Here is a 17,240-nt window from a genome sequence, read left to right on the forward strand (position 1 = left end):
TGGCTGTACAGCCGGGTTATTCCATACTATGGTGGCTGTATACGGGCTTATTCTATACTATGCTGGCCATATGCGGTATTATTCCATATTATGGTGGCTGTATGCGGGGTAATTCTATACTACGGTAGCCGTATACAGGGTTATTCCATACTATGGTGGCCGTATACAGAGTTATTCCATACTATGGTGGCCGTATACAGGGTTACTCCATACTATGGTGGCCGTATACAGGGTTATTCCATACTATGGTGGCCGTATATGGGGTTATTCCATACTATGGTGGCTGTATACAGGGTTATTCCATACTATGGTGGCCGTATATGGGGTTATTCCATACTATGGTGGCCGTATACAGAGTTATTCCATACTATGGTGGCCGTATACAGGGTTATTCCATACTATGGTGGCCGTATACAGGGTTATTCCATACTATGGTGGCCGTATACAGGGTTATTCCATACTATGGTGGCTGTATGCAGGGTTATTCCATACTATGGTGGCCGTATATGGGGTTATTCTATACTATGGTTGCTGTATGCGGGGTTATTCCATATTATGGTCGCTGTATGCAGATGAAGCTTCCGGAGCTTAGAGGCTCTGGATTGCGTCCGCTGCTCCAAATATAGAAATCAGACACTGCATATTAAATATTTTTGTTCAAAAAATTGCCCCCTGTAAGACTTCTGGTCGGGGGTTATGGGAAGTACAAGTATTACTTCACTTAAAGCTGCGTTCAGTAGTGGAACACATGGTCATGTGACTGGAGATGTGGCTGAAAACCATATTGAACATTTTTGATGTGATTTATGTAGCTTCAGCGCCACCTATCGGCAACTTTTTGAACAAAAATGTTTGGTGATCGCATCATCTCTATTGGCCATTGTCTAAAATGATCTCTTTGGAGCAGTAGACGCCCCCCAGAGCATTAGATGACTGTCCTCTGCACCCCCTGACAGCCGTTCTACGCAGCCGCTGAACCCTGTACATTAGATGAATGTCGTCTGCACCCCCTGACATCTGCCCTCCAGAGCCCCTGAACCCCATTCATTAGATGTCCCTAAACCCCCGACACCTGCCCTCCGGAGCCTCTGAACCCCGTACATTAGATGAATGTCGTCTGCACCCCCTGACACCTGCCCTCCGGAGCCTCTGAACCCCGTACATTAGATGAATGTCGTCTGCACCCCCCGACACCTGCCCTCCGGAGCCTCTGAACCCCGTACATTAGATGAATGTCGTCTGCACCCCCCGACACCTGCCCTCCGGAGCCTCTGAACCCCGTACATTAGATGAATGTTCTCTGCACCCCCTGACACCTGCCCTCCGGAGCCTCTGAACCCCGTACATTAGATGAATTTTCTCTGCACCCCCTGACACCTGCCCTCCAGAGCCTCTGAACCCCATACATTAGATGAATGTCCTCTGAACCCTCTGACACTTACCCTCCGGAGCCTCTGAACCCCGTACATTAGATGAATTTTCTCTGCACCCCCTGACACTTGCCCTACAGAGCCTCTGAACCATGTACATTAGATGAATGTCGTCTGCACCCCCTGACACTTGCCCCACAGAGCCTCTGAACCATGTACATTAGATGAATGCCGTCTGCACCCGGACCCCTGTCCTCTGGAGCCTCTAAACCCCGTAAATTAGATGAATGTCGTCTGCACCCCCTGACATCTGCCCTCTGGAGCCTATGAACCCCGTACATTAGATGAATGTCCTCTGAACCCCCTGACACCTTACCCCCCTCTGGAGCCTCTGAACCCCGTACATTAGATGAATGTTGTCTGCAGCCCCTGACATCTGCCCTCCGGAGCCTCTGGACCTCATACATTAGATGAATGTTCTCTGAACCCCCTGACACTTACCCTCCGGAGCCTCTGAACCCCATACGTTAGATGAATGTCCTCTAAACACCCTGACATCTGCCCTCCGGAGCCTCTGAACCCCGTACATTAGATGAATGTTGTCTACACCCCCTGACACCTGCCCTCCGGAGCCTCTGAACCCCGTACATTAGATGAATGTCCTCTGCACCCCCTGACACCTGCCCTCTGGAGCCTCTATACCCCGTACATTAGATGAATGTCCTCTGCACCCCCTGACACCTGCCCTCTGGAGCCTCTATACCCCGTACATTAGATGAATGTCCTCTGCACCCCCTGACACCTGCCCTCCGGAGCCTCTGAACCCCATACGTTAGATGAATGTCCTCTAAACCCCCTGACACCTGCCCTCCGGAGCCTCTGAACCCCGTACATTAGATGAATGTCCTCTGAACCCCCTGACACCTGCCCTCCGGAGCCTCTGAACCCCGTACATTAGATGAATGTCCTCTGCACCCCCTGACACCTGCCCTCTGGAGCCTCTATACCCCGTACATTAGATGAATGTTGTCTACACCCCCTGACACCTGCCCTCCGGAGCCTCTGAACCATGTACATTAGATGAATGTTGTCTACACCACCTGACATCTGCCCTCCGGAGCCTCTGAACCCCATACGTTAGATGAATGTCCTCTAAACCCCCTGACATCTGCCCTCCGGAGCCTCTGAACCCCGTACATTAGATGAATGTTCTCTGCACCCCCTGACACCTGCCCTCCGGAGCCTCTGAACCCCGTACATTAGATGAATGTTGTCTACACCCCCTGACACCTGCCCTCCGGAGCCTCTGAACCCCGTACATTAGATGAATGTTCTCTGCACCCCCTGACACCTGCCCTCCGGAGCCTCTGAACCATGTACATTAGATGAATGTTCTCTGCACCCCCTGACATCTGCCCTCCGGAGCCTCTGAACCCCGTACATTAGATGAATGTTCTCTGCACCCTCTGACACTACACCTCTCTAAGCTGCAGTAAAGTGCTGGCGTGCGGTTCGCAGTTATTAGTAGGTGCCGTCCCCAGACATGCAGCCATGTTATTTGCTGTCGGTGTCTGTTTTAGCTTTGAGGGATGAACGTGTTGGAGCTTGTGATAAATCAGATGCGGAGGATCAGGTGTTTCTCCTCTTCTATGTATACACAAAGCAGTGATAAGAGGCGGCCTCATGCCTCCGCTGCGTACCAGCCTCGCTCGCACCTCAGACATTCTTCACTCCGGATTACATATTGGCTGCTGGTGCAGCTTCTCCAGACACAAACATCAATTTACTGTTTTCACACTTAGGATATGATTTGCGGACAGACACTTATTAGCTAAATGTCATGGGCTGAATCCATACGTTCTGCTCATTCCTCGATATATGGAGCCAGCAAAGTCAGGAATCTGAGGAGAGTTCTGAGCGTGCCCAAGGGTCTGAGGAGAGTGCCGAGCGTGCCCAAGGGTCTGAGGAGAGTGCCGAGCGTGCCCAAGGGTCTGAGGAGAGTGCTGAGTGTGCACGGGGGCCTGAGTAGAGTGCAGAGTGTCCACAGGGGTCTCAGAAGACTGCCAAGAGTGCACAAGGAGGGAGGGGGGTAAAGGAGAGTGGCGAGTGTGCACATGGATCTGAGAAGAGTGGTGAGCATGCAAGGGGTCTGGGAAGACTGCCAAGAGAGCACAAGGGGGGTAGGGGGTGGAAATGAAGAGTGGTGAGCGTGCACAGGGGTCTGAGAAGAGAGCAGAGCGTGCACAGGGGTCTGAGGAGAGAGCAGAGCGTGCACAGGGGTCTGAGGAGAGAGCAGAGCGTGCACAGGGGTCTGAGGAGAGAGCAGAGCGTGCACAGGGGTCTGAGGAGAGAGCAGAGCGTGCACAGGGGTCTGAGGAGAGAGCAGAGCGTGCACAGGGGTCTGAGGAGAGAGCAGAGCGTGCACAGGGGTCTGAGGAGAGAGCAGAGCGTGCACAGGGGTCTGAGGAGTGTCAAGTGTGCACAGGGGAAGGGGAGAGTGCAGAGTGAGCAAATGGGTCTGTTGTGTTGTACAGGCGATCAGTCACTCCAGCTGACGTGTCACGTGATTACAGCAGACTGGTCCACACCCCATAGAACAGTTCCGCCATCGGATTCCTATCTCTGAAACTGCTATATAGAAATTGTCAGAAAGCCGGATACATTATTGTACAAAAAATTTCATGCAAAGTGTATACAGAAACCAGCCTGAATCCCCCACCCCAAGGTAGGTAACCGAAGGTAAGAGAGGGCGATAGAGAGATGTCTTAGGGGTCATTCTGTCTGTGATTACACATAATGTGCTACAGAACGGACCTCAGAACGGACCTCAGAACGGACCTCAGAACGGACCTCAGAACTCCCCACGTAATCATTCCATTAGATACCAGGAGCTCCGAAACAGCTGAAATCTTCACGCTTCTGTACTGACACTGCAGTGCGGCTATATCAGTACAGTAGCACAAAGATTGAAACTTTTTCAGAGCCTCACGTTGCGAGTTCCAAATTCTGGTAAGCACATTGTCCGTGCATGGCCGTAATAGCTGAAGGTGTGGCTGAAGGTCTGTAATACTTTGTTTGCCCTGTGGTGGCGCTGCAGGGTTAACGCTCTCTGCCCCCAGCTGATCGATGGCGGTCCCAGCAGCCGGACATCTTGATCAACTCTCCCTGCTGCTTCTTCAGGATTCAATTACAGTTCAGCGGAGATGGAGATGATTGGCGCGTGCGGCCGCTGGCGACTTTCCGGTAACGTTTGTTTAAGAAAAGAAGAGTATTCAAATAAGTTTCTTCATCTGGGAAGGCGGAGGAGCATTCCAGAGATTCCTGCGCCCTCCTTCCTGCTATCGGCCATCTCTCTAGCTTCAGATGCTCGGCAAACATATCCCGGCTAATCCTCGGCTGCCGGTTATGGGCGGCAAGAGACGGCCGCAGCCCCGAGGCCACATGTCTCATCGGATATGTTGTGTTTCCTGAACTTTACCTGAAATCCTGAGACATTCTCAGAAGTCGCCTGGGAAACCGATCCAAAACTTTACAAATCAAATAGTGACGCCCTACTGGGCCCAGGACTTAAAGGGGCTCTCCTAAGATTACAAGTTATGTCCTACCCACTTGTGAGGTGATAGGTGAGGGGGTCTGACTACTGGGACCCCCAGTGATCACAAGAACAGAGGCCGGATGTCCTGAGTGACTGCAGCCGCTCTCTATGGGATCTCCGCACACAGACGCTCTCTATGAGATCTCCGCACACAGACGCTCTCTATGGGATCTCCGCACACAGACGCTCTCTATGGGATCTCCGCACACAGACGCTCTCTATGGGATCTCCGCACACAGACGCTCTCCATGGGATCTCCGCACACAGACGCTCTCCATGGGATCTCCGCACACAGCCGCTCTCCATGGGATCTCCGCACACAGCCGCTCTCTATGGGATCTCCGCACACAGCCGCTCTCTATGGGATCTCCGCACACAGCCTCTCTCCATGGGATCTCCGCACACAGCCGCTCTCCATGGGATCTCCGCACACAGCCGCTCTCCATGGGATCTCCGCACACAGCCGCTCTCCATGGGATCTCCGCACACAGCCGCTCTCCATGGGATCTCCGCACACAGCCGCTCTCTATGGGATCTCCGCTCACAACAACTCAATTATTATCAACTACTAAATAAAGAAAAGTCAGACTGTATCCGCCTCCTCCAGGCAGCGAGATTCAAATGCCAATCGATTGGGTTCATGCAAAACTCCAACACATTCACTTATCCGTATTACTGACCAACTATACACTACAGGACAACAAGATGATGATAGACGGTAAAGCCGTTACATGGCCTGTATACTATACGTATACTGTGACATCACTGTGTGTATTATCCCTGTACTGTGACATCACTGTGTGTATTATCCCTGTACTGTGACATCACTGTGTGTATTATCCCTGTACTGTGACATCACTGTGTATTATCCCTGTACTGTGACATCACTGTGTGTATTATCCCTGTACTGTGACATCACTGTGTGTATTATTCCCCCTGTACTGTGACATCACTGTGTGTATTATCCCTGTACTGTGACATCACTGTGTGTATTATCCCTGTACTGTGACATCACTGTGTGTATTATCCCCCTGTACTGTGACATCACTGTGTATTATCCCTGTACTGTGACATCACTGTGTGTATTATCCCTGTACTGTGACATCACTGTGTGTATTATCCCTGTACTGTGACATCACTGTGTGTATTATCCCTGTACTGTGACATCACTGTGTGTATTATCCCTGTACTGTGACATCACTGTGTATTATTTCCCCTGTACTGTGACATCAGTGTGTGTATTATCCCTGTACTGTGACATCACTGTGTGTATTATCCCCCCTGTACTGTGACATCACTGTGTGTATTATCCCTGTACTGTGACATCACTGTGTAGTATCCCTGTACTGTGACATCACTGTGTGTATTATCCCTGTACTGTGACATCACTGTGTGTATTATCCCTGTACTGTGACATCACTGTGTGTATTATCCCTGTACTGTGACATCACTGTGTGTATTATCCCTGTACTGTGACATCACTGTGTGTATTATCCCTGTACTGTGACATCACTGTGTATTACCCCTGTACTGTGACATCACTGTGTATTACCCCTGTACTGTGACATCACTGTGTGTATTATCGATGTACTGTGACATCACTGTGTGTATTATCTGTGTATAATATACAGGACACACGTGGCTGCAGGGATCAGTCTGCGGTTATTACCTGGAGGAAAGAATTCCTGCAGCTGCGTATTATCTGTCCGAGCACGAACCACGGCCGTTCGCTGAACTGAAGCTGCTTAATATTCCTATATAATCAGATATACTATGGGATGTGACTGATAATCCTAGCATCATACCGAGCATGGGAAACATATCACAAAACCTCCCAGCCAGATACTCACCTTACTATAAAGTCTCTCCCAATCTCAGTAGTAGAAGCAGAAATTCCATGCCGGGACTTATGGGAATGGAAACAGAAAGGGTTAATATCAGTAACACAATTGTATGAAAATGATTCAATGGTTACCTTCCAAGCTTTGCAACATAAATATGGTCTGGGAAGATCAGAGTTCTGCAAATACCTGCAGATCCGAGATTTTCTATCTAACCTTACACCCTCTAGCATTAAAACGGACAAGTATATATTTGCCTACATGGACTCTCAAAAAAAGAGCCTTAGCTATGTATACAGAAATATGAACGACAATTATACATTTACCAAAACTAAGTGGGAATCGGATCGGGGAATGCAGTTTTCTGATATTGAATGGTCACAATCTTTTAAAACCATTCATAAAATGTTTAAATGCATATCCCATGTTGAGTCAGCATACACTCACCGGCCACTTTATTAGGTACACCTGTCCAACTGCACGTTACCACGTAATTTCTAATCAGCCAATCACATGGCGGCAACTCAGTGCATTTAGGCATGTAGACATGGTCAAGACAATCTCCTGCAGTTCAAACCGAGCATCAGTATGGGGAAGAAAGGTGATTTGAGGCCTTTGAACGTGGCATGGTTGTTGGTGCCAGAAGGGCTGGTCTGAGTATTTCAGAAACTGCTGATCTACTGGGATTTTCACGCACAACCATCTCTAGGGTTTACAGAGAATGGTCCGAAAAAGAAAAACCATCCAGTGAGCGGCAGTTCTGTGGGCGGAAATGCCTTGTTGATGCCAGAGGTCAGAGGAGAATGGGCAGACTGGTTCGAGCTGATAGAAAGGCAACAGTGACTCAAATAGCCAATTGTTACAACCAAGGTAGGCAGAAGAGCATCTCTGACCGCACAGTACGGCCAACTCTGAGGCAGATGGGCTACAGCAGCAGAAGACCACACCGGGAGCCACTCCGCTCAGCTAAGAACAGGAAACGGAGGCTACAATTTGCACAAGCTCATCGAAATTGGACAGTAGAAGATTGGAAAAACGTTGCCTGGTCTGATGAGTCTCGATTTCTGCTGCGACATTCGGATGGTAGGGTCAGAATTTGGCCCCAACAACATGAAGGCATGGATCCATCCTGCCTTGTACCAACGGTTCAGGCTGCTGGTGGTGGTGTCATGGTGTGGGGAATATTTTCTTGGCACTCTTTGGGCCCCATGGTACCAATTGAGCATCGTTGCAACGCCACAGCCTACCTGAGTATTGTTGCTGACCATGTCCATCCCTTTATGACCACAATGGACCCAACATCTGATGGCTACTTTCATCAGGATAATGCGCCATGTCATAAAGCTAGAATCATCTCAGACTGGTTTCTTGAACATGACAATGAGGTCACTGTACTCCAATGGCCTCCACAGTCACCAGATCTCAATCCAATAGAGCATCTTTGGGATGTGGTGGAACGGGAGATTCCCATCATGGATGTGCAGCCGACAAATCTGCGGCAACTGTGTGATGTCATCATGTCACTATGGACCAAAATCTCTGAGGAAGCTTCCAGCACCTTGTTGTATCTATGCCACCAAGAATTGAGGCAGTTCTGAGGGCAAAAGGGGGTCCAACCCGTTACTAGCATGGTGTACCTAATAAAGTGGCCGCTGAGTGTATAAGACCCTAACTAGATGGTATTATACACCTGAAAGAATAGCCAGAATATACGAAGGAGCCACAGATGTATGTTGGAGAAACTGTGGGCATAAGGGGGATCTTTACCACATATTATGGTCATGGTAATGGCTGATTACTGGAACCAGAGCCTTCAATTACTGAATACGGTGATCCACATCTCTACCACGCACGGCCCACACCAAACATTACTATTCCTAAACACAGATTGTTTCCCCCTGAAATATCGGAGATTAATATGCCTATTTTATATTCATACTAAGATCATACTAGCCAGATACTGGAGGACACCTACAATTCCGAATGTACAAGAACTTATTGACTCCCTAAACAATACATACCACTAGGAAAAGATTATCGCCAGGGGCTCAGGGTCCACTGATCGATTCATGCAAACTTGGGGTTGTTGGAGTTCATCCACAAACTGTAAAGAGATATACGAATTTTACAACCTGGCTCATAATAATACCACATATTAATTGACCTTTCATTACATCTAGTGTTCACATGAGTATGAGGACTCTCACTTATTGAAATATGGGAAAGCAGCCAATGTTAAGAGCATAATAAAATTGCTTATTATTTCTATGCTGACCACCGGAAGATAAGTTGTACCTAAATGTTTTGTTGTCGTCCTCATAGGACAGATTCTACTAGTTGTGTTTATTACATTATGTACCCAACGTCTTATGTAATCTTGATTTCTTCTTCACTACTGAATCTACAGATGGACACGTTATGTATCACCCGTGCGATGTTCGCAACAAAAATTTGTTTTGTTATGTTTTGAAAAATTTAAAAAAATTCTTATTAAAAACTTATTGAACAAGGGATGTGACTGATAGATATATATTATGGGATAGGCTAGATATACTGTATATTATTCAAAAGGATAGATATATATATTATGGGATAGGGTAGATATATCTTATAGTACTACAAAGGCCAGCAACGTGTTTATAACAGATGGTCAGGATAGCCGTACACCCTGCGTGTAGCATAACAGATGGTCAGGATAGCCGTACACCCTGCGTATAACATAACAGATGGTCAGGATAGCCGTACACCCTGCGTGTAGCATAACAGATGGTCAGGATAGCCCTACACCCTGCGTGTAACATAACAGATGGTTAGGATAGCCCTACACCCTGTGTGTAGCATAACAGAACGTCAGGATAGCCGTACACCATGCGTGTAGCATAACAGATGGTCAGGATAGCCCTACACACTGCGTGTAGCATAACAGATGGTTAGGATAGCCCTACACCCTGCGTGTAACATAACAGATGGTCAGGATAGCCCTACACCCTGCGTGTAACATAAAAGATGGTCAGGATAGCCTCACACCCTGCGTGTAACATAACAGATGGTTAGGATAGCCTTACAACCTGCGTGTAACATAACAGATGGTCAGGATAGCCCTACACCCTGCGTGTAACATAACAGATGGTCAGGATAGCCGGTACACCCTGCGTGTAACATAACAGATGGTCAGGATAGCCCTACACCCTGCGTGTAGCATAACAGATGGTCAGGATAGCCCTACACACTGCGTGTAGCATAACAGATGGTTAGGATAGCCCCACACCCTGCGTGTAACATAACAGATGGCCAAGATAGCCCTACACCCTGCGTGTAACATAACAGATGGTCAGGATAGCCGGTACACCCTGCGTGTAACCTAACAGATGGTCAGGATAGCCCGACACCCTGCGTGTAGCATAACAGATGGTTAGGATAGCCCTACACCCTGTGTGTAGTATAACAGATGGTCAGGATAGCCCTACACCCTGCGTGTAACATAACAGATGGTCAGGATAGCCCTACACCCTGCGTGTAACATAACAGATGGTTAGGATAGCAAACACTAAAATTCAACCTGGAAGGGAAATAAACTGTGCTTTGCTGCCACCTACAGGTCACTATTGGCATTACAGGATGCATCACTCACCATTTCCTCTTTGCTGTCAATCATTTAAGAATTATACAATCAGACACATTTATATCTTCTTGTACATAGGATGAGCTTACAAATAAAAGTTATATACATTGTGTCACTGCTACTGCCTATAGATACAGAGCCCCCCACCTGTACATAGAGGCCCCCACCTATACATAGAGCCCCCCACCTGTACATAGAGCCCCCTGCCTATACATAGAGCCCCCCACCTGTACATAGAGCCCCCTGCCTATAGATACAGAGCCCCCCACCTGTACATAGAGCCCCCCGCCTATACATAGAACCCCCTGCCTATACATAGAACCCCCTGCCTATAGATACAGAGCCCCCCACCTGTACATAGAGGCCCCCACCTATACATAGAGCCCCCTGCCTATACATAGAGCCCCCCACCTGTACATAGAGCCCCCTGCCTATAGATACAGAGCCCCCCACCTGTACATAGAGCCCCCCGCCTATACATAGAACCCCCTGCCTATACATAGAACCCCCTGCCTATAGATACAGAGCCCACCACCTGTACATAGAGGCCCCCACCTATACATAGAGCTCCCCGCCTATACATAGAACCCCCTGCCTATAGATACAGAGCTCGGGCCCCCACCTGTACATAGAGCCCCCACCTATACATAGAGCCCCCCGCCTATACATAGAACCCCCTGCCTATAGATACAGAGCTCGGGCCCCCCACCTGTACATAGAGCCCCCACCTATACATAGAACCCCCTGCCTATAGATACAGAGCCCACCACCTGTACATAGAACCCCCTGCCTATAGATACAGAGCCCGGGCCCCCCACCTGTACATAGAGCCCCCTGCCTATACATAGAACCCCCTGCCTATAGATACAGAGCCCACCACCTGTACATAGAGGCCCCCACCTGTACATAGAGGACCTTGTCTATAGATACAGAGCCCACCACCTATAGATACAGAGCCACCCGCTTATAGATGCAGAGCCCCCACCTATAAATGCAGAGCCCCCCGCCTATACACCACCACCATGACACTAATTTCACTACGAAACTTCCCCACCACCATGACATTCCACCGCCACCATGAGACCCCCCACCACGATACTCCTGCCACCACCATGACTCCCCCTACCATGAGACTCCCTTCCACCACTATGACACTCCTGCGACCACCATGACCGCCCAAAAGACTCCCCACCACCATAACCCCCCTCCCTCTGCCACCATGAGACTTCTCGCCACCCTTACAGCCCTTGCCACCATGACCCCCCCATGAGACTCCCCGCCACCATAACCCCCCTCCCTCTGCCACCATGACACCTCCCCACCATAAGACTTCCTGCCATCCTTACAGCCCTCGCCACCATGACCCCCCTGCCCCCACCACCATGACATCCCCCCACCATGAGACTTCCCACCAGGCTGCGGAGTCGGAGTTAGTTTTGGTTAGAATTAGAAAAAGTGTACCAACTCCGACTTCATGACACTAATTTCACTACGAAACTCCCCCGCCACTATGACATCCCACCGCCACCATGAGACCCACCACCACCATGATCCTCCTGCAGCCACCATGACCCCCCCCTACCATGAGACTCCCTTCCATCACTATGACACTCCTGCCACCACCATGACCCCCCTCCCTCTGCCACTATGACCCCCCCATGAGACTCCCCGCCCCCACTATGACACTCCTGCCACCACCATGACCCCCCCATGAGACTCCCCGCCACCATGACCCCCCCATGAGACTCCCCACCACCATAATCCCCCCCCATGAGACTCCCCGCCACCATGACCCCCCCATGAGACTCCCCGCCACCATGACCCCCCCCATGAGACTCCCCGCCACCATGACCCCCCTCCCCCGCCACCATGACCGCCCTCCCCCTGTCACCAGGCTGCGGAGTCGGAGTTAGTTTTGGTTAGAATTAGAAAAAATGTCCCAACTCCGAGAGGCCATTACTGGTCTCTATCTGACGTGTATAAATGTTCCTCATTAATATCCTGTAGTCTCTATCACTCTCAGTTATACAGGAGCCCCCTTACCTGACAGCAGCCCCCTTACCTGACAGCCCCTCCCCCCCCCCCCCCCCCGGACCGGATAATAAGCTACAGAAGAAGAACCATCATATGTGTTCATATAGGTTCATCCCATATTGGAGCTGCTGGATCCCCTCACAGGACTTCATGATTGTGGGGTCCATCGTGGTTACAGATCAGATATAAATAATATGAGGTAACTGAGAACCACGTGTGCTCCCTGGAATTACAGCCGCTGCTGTAAATGTACATAGAAACTAGGAAAATGACGTACCTGCAGTAAACGTGACATCACTCCTATGACGCCACACTCTCTAGGTCAGCTCGCCCTCTTGTGACCGCTGCCAGGAAGTGCGGATTCCGTAGAGGCGCCATCTTCCCGAAGACCAAACACGAGTAGAAGACAGCAAAACGCCTCCTTCGTGAAGCGATAACCCACAGACGCTCGCTCTAGAGTTCACCAAGGCTGCGCAGGCGCACTAAACAGATGCCGCCGCGCTGAGAGCGAACGGCGCATGCGCCCCTGTCTATGTATTGCGTAATCTCGTCGGTCTCGCGGTCTCCGGTGGAATTTTCCGTCCTTGCCTCGCGTTTTTTCCGTTTGTTGTGCGGCGGAGCGGGGTCACATGATGCGGCCGCTGCCTCAGCGGAATTTGAAGCGAAATGACCGCGGGAATTGGCTGTGACCGTCCGGCTGATACATTAGTGATGTACGTTATTTCCCCCGAATCCAACAGGTGGCTCCGTGGCGCAATGGATAGCGCATTGGACTTCTAGCGGGGAAGACATTCAAAGGTTCCGGGTTCGAGTCCCGGCGGAGTCGCGTTTTATTCAAAGTCCGTCCGGTTATGGTTTTTTTTATAAGAAGTTAAATATTTACTTTGTTACCTGGAAAGAAACAGCGGTCACGTGGTGGTGGAGTCACAGGGTGTATACAGTATATAGATGCACAGGGTGTATACAGTATATAGATGGGTGTATACAGTATATAGATGGGTATATACAGTATATAGATTGATGCACAGGGTGTATACAGTATATAGATAGGTGTATATAGATGGATGCACAGGGTGTATACAGTATATAGATGGATGCACAGTGTATACAGTATATAGATCAGTGTATACAGTATATAGATGGATGCACAGGGTGTATACAGTATGTAGATGGATGCACAGGGCGTATACAGTGTATAGATGGGTGTATACAGTATATAGATGGATGCACAGGGTGTATACAGTATGTAGATGGATGCACAGGGCGTATACAGTGTATAGATGGGTGTATACAGTATATAGATGGATGCACAGAGTGTATACAGTATATAGATGGGTGTATACAGTATATAGATGGATGCACAGGGTGTCTACAGTATGTAGATGGATGCACAGAGTGTATACAGTATATAGATGGGTGTATACAGTATATAGATGGATGCACAGGGTGTATACAGTATGTAGATGCATAGGGCGTATACAGTGTATAGATGGGTATATACAGTATATATAGATGCACAGGGTGTATACAGTATATAGATGGGTGTATACAGTATATAGATGGATGCACAGGGTGTATACAGTATATAGATGGATGCACAGGGCATATACAGTGTATAGATGGGTGTATACAGTATATAGATGCACAGGGTGTATACAGTATATAGATGGGTGTATACAGTATATAGATGGATGCAGAGTATATACAGTATATAGATGGGTGTATACAGTATATAGGTGGATGCACAGGGTGTATACAGTATATAGATGGATGCACAGGGCGTATACAGTATATAGATGTGTGTATGCAGTATATAGATGGATGCACAGGGTGTATATAGATGGATGCACAGGGCATATACAGTATATAGATGGGGATATATAGATGCATAGGCTGTATATAGATGCACAGTGTGTATACAGTATATAGGAGATGAACAGTGTGTATACAGTAGATAGATGGATGCAGTGTGTATACAGTATATAGATGGATGCACAGGGTGTATACAGTAGATAGATGGATGCACAGGGTGTATACAGTATATAGATGCACAGGGTGTATACAGTATATAGATGGATGCAGTGTGTATACAGTATATAGATGGATGCACAGGGCGTATACAGTATATAGATGGATGCACAGGGCGTATACAGTATATAGATGGATGCAGTGTGTATACAGTATATAGATGGATGCACAGGGCATATACAGTATATAGATGGATGCAGTGTGTATACAGTATATAGATGGATGCACAGGGCGTATACAGTATAAAGATGGATGCACAGGGCGTATACAGTATATAGATGGATGCAGTGTGTATACAGTATATAGATGGATGCACAGGGCATATACAGTATATAGATGGATGCAGTGTGTATACAGTATATAGATGGATGCACAGGGCGTATACAGTATATAGATGGATGCACAGGGCGTATACAGTATATAGATGGATGCAGTGTGTATACAGTATATAGATGGATGCACAGGGCGTATACAGTATATAGATGGATGCAGTGTGTATACAGTATATAGATGGATGCACAGGGCGTATACAGTATATAGATGGATGCACAGGGCATATACAGTATATAGATGGATGCAGTGTGTATACAGTATATAGATGGATGCACAGGGCGTGTACAGTATATAGATGGATGCACAGGGCGTATACAGTATATAGATGGATGCAGTGTGTATACAGTATATAGATGGATGCACAGGGCGTATACAGTATATAGATGGATGCAGTGTGTATACAGTATATAGATGGATGCACAGGGCGTATACAGTATATAGATGGATGCACAGGGCGTATACAGTATATAGATGGATGCACAGGGCGTATACAGTATATAGATGGATGCAGTGTGTATACAGTATATAGATGGATGCAGTGTGTATACAGTAGATAGATGGATGCACAGGGCATATACAGTAGATAGATGGATGCACAGGGCATATACAGTAGATAGATGGATGCACAGGGCGTATACAGTATATAGATGGATGCACAGGGCGTATACAGTATATAGATGGATGCACAGGGCATATACAGTATATAGATGGATGCAGTGTGTATACAGTATATAGATGGATGCACAGGGCGTATACAGTATATAGATGGATGCACAGGGCATATACAGTATATAGATGGATGCAGTGTGTATACAGTATATAGATGGATGCAGTGTGTATACAGTATATAGATGGATGCACAGGGTGTATACAGTATATAGATGGATGCAGTGTGTATACAGTATATAGATGGATGCACAGGGCGTATACAGTATATAGATGGATGCACAGGGCATATACAGTATATAGATGGATGCAGTGTGTATACAGTATATAGATGGATGCAGTGTGTATACAGTATATAGATGGATGCACAGGGCATATACAGTAGATAGATGGATGCACAGGGCATATACAGTAGATAGATGGATGCACAGGGCGTATACAGTATATAGATGGATGCACAGGGCGTATACAGTATATAGATGGATGCAGTGTGTATACAGTATATAGATGGATGCACAGGGCGTATACAGTATATATATAGCATAGTGTGGTAGAGGTCGGAGCCCCTCATCACTTTCTATTCCCCGTCTGTGATGGGACACATTGGGCATTGGGTTTTCTCCTCCTCAGAGTTCCCCATATTGCAGTACAGCAGCAGTTTACACCACACGCAGAGATACCGAAATAGGGTTAAACTTTTTGTAGATGAAAATTTTTGAGGCGGCCAAATGTTTTTGTTTTTTTTTTTACTACCTTGATAGTTCTTTTTGATCACCCCCCCGATTCCTGTGCTCGCCCCGTTTTCTTCTTGTGCAGCGGCTCTATGCACGGGGGGGGGGGGGCACAAAAGGACCGTACCACCAGGATCTCTGCGCCACCAGTCTCAGTACTAAAAAAATAAAAAACAAACACTAATCCTGATGGAACATTTAAAAGTTTTTGAGGTTTTTTGCTTTGGCAATGTTTGATGGCGCTCTTAGGGGACTGGACTATAAAGCCATTTGCAGAGTTCATGGTGATGTTTGCCGTTGCAGTGAACCCTCAGTCTCCGGCTATAGACAGGCTGTAACAGTGATCGGTCCTGGCAGGCCACATCCTTCCATTATATCGGGGGCAGTCGGTCAGACAGCAGAGGTAACTGGTGCACGACTACAGCTCATCACACACAGGAAATAGAAAAGAGAAGGACCATATAAGGTGTATTGTCCGCAGCTCCCCGGCTCCTCCCTCTGATGTCACAGGAGGCGTGGTTGTATCTTCTCTGAGCTCTAGCTCCACCCCCTGATTGATGTCATTGCCAATGATCAGCCCCCTCCAGTCTAAATCACCAGTTCCCTGAGCAAACAAGGGTGCTGAGGGAAGAGAGCAGGCAGGGTGGGAGGGCTGTGACGAAGAACTGAAAGAAAAGCAATGCATTCTGGGACTTGTAGTGTTGAGCAATCACAAAATTCAAAAGTAAGACCCCCAAACCAGTGTGGGGTGCAGACAGGTCAGCAATGCTTTATGCTACTACAGCAGGAATATGTATTACCAGATGGCAGAGTATCCATGTGGGGCTGGGGGAGGGAACCTGGGCCCTCCAGCTGCTGCAAAACTACAACTCCCATCATGCCTGGACAGCCAAAGCTTTAGCGGTGAAAATCATTTTCTTTTAAATCGGTTAGTGTCAGAAAGTTATATAGATTTGTTATTTATATGTAAAAATCTCCAGTCTTCCATTACTTATCAGCTGCTGTATGTCCTGCAGGAAG

General features: G+C 48.0%; 1 protein-coding gene and 1 non-coding gene across 2 annotated transcripts in view; one reads left to right on the forward strand and one right to left on the reverse strand.

The window, feature by feature from the left end:
• Positions 1–12,759, reverse strand: part of BCAR3 (BCAR3 adaptor protein, NSP family member) — a 133,210-nt gene extending 120,451 nt beyond the window's left edge. The window contains exons 1-2 of the mRNA XM_069967705.1: positions 12,740–12,759; positions 8,828–8,910 (exon numbers count right to left, since the gene is read on the reverse strand). The gene's annotated coding sequence lies outside the window, so the exon portion shown is untranslated. The remainder of the gene's footprint in view (positions 1–8,827; positions 8,911–12,739) is intronic.
• A 445-nt stretch (positions 12,760–13,204) lies between these two features.
• On the forward strand, positions 13,205–13,288 carry TRNAR-UCU (transfer RNA arginine (anticodon UCU)). Its single transcript is given in 2 exon segments — positions 13,205–13,241; positions 13,253–13,288. It is a non-coding gene; the product is annotated as a tRNA-Arg (tRNA).
• Positions 13,289–17,240: the final 3,952 nt, after the last annotated feature.

The sequence above is a fragment of the Dendropsophus ebraccatus genome, chromosome 4, assembly GCF_027789765.1.
Source record: "Dendropsophus ebraccatus isolate aDenEbr1 chromosome 4, aDenEbr1.pat, whole genome shotgun sequence".
Taxonomy (NCBI): Eukaryota; Metazoa; Chordata; class Amphibia; order Anura; family Hylidae; genus Dendropsophus; species Dendropsophus ebraccatus.